Here is a 730-nt window from a genome sequence, read left to right as displayed (position 1 = left end):
GGAATTCAGAGTGTCCAGGCCTTCTTCACCTTGCTTACGATTGGAAAATCTTGTCAGGTTTAGATTCCGTTTTAGTTGTTCCACCATACATTGCAATAACACAACTACGCCCTGACGTGTTATTATCACTGCACCAAATTTGATGTTATCTGAAATCTGAGACGGCGATAACTTGATGTTTTTCAGTTTTGACAACTTCAAACACGATGTTTACGTGTTATCCGATAACAAACAAGATGTTGGCATGTTATCTGAAATCCAACAAGGCGTTTGCATGTTAGCTGACGAAAAACTTCTTGTTTGCAAATAGTCGGGATTTAAATAAGATGTTCTGGAGTTGTCCGAATAACAAACCTGATGTGTTGCAAGTTATCTCAAATCGTACATGACGTTTTTCTGTTGAAAACCTACTTTTAAAATTGCGCACTTCTACCGAATTATTTCTAAATAAGTGGCCCAACTTTTGGTGGCAGTATTTGACTTTTTCACAGCGAAAAAGGTCGCTGCAATCACCTGAGCCGTAAGTCGGCAATATTTTTTGCTCGGTAAAAATATTAGTCACCTTTAGTAAATTTCACCAACCAAAAGTCCCTTTTTAAGGAAATATTAATGGAAATTATTTTTTTCTTCAGAATCAGAACAAACACCATTTAAAATAATAAATTATAACAAACAATAAAATACGCAAAGGAATTTACAAATAATTTTTATATAACATTTCAACTCAAAA

Source organism: Hydractinia symbiolongicarpus, chromosome 2, assembly GCF_029227915.1.
Source record: "Hydractinia symbiolongicarpus strain clone_291-10 chromosome 2, HSymV2.1, whole genome shotgun sequence".
In the NCBI taxonomy this organism is placed as follows: Eukaryota; Metazoa; Cnidaria; class Hydrozoa; order Anthoathecata; family Hydractiniidae; genus Hydractinia; species Hydractinia symbiolongicarpus.
This window is presented reverse-complemented; position numbering follows the sequence as displayed.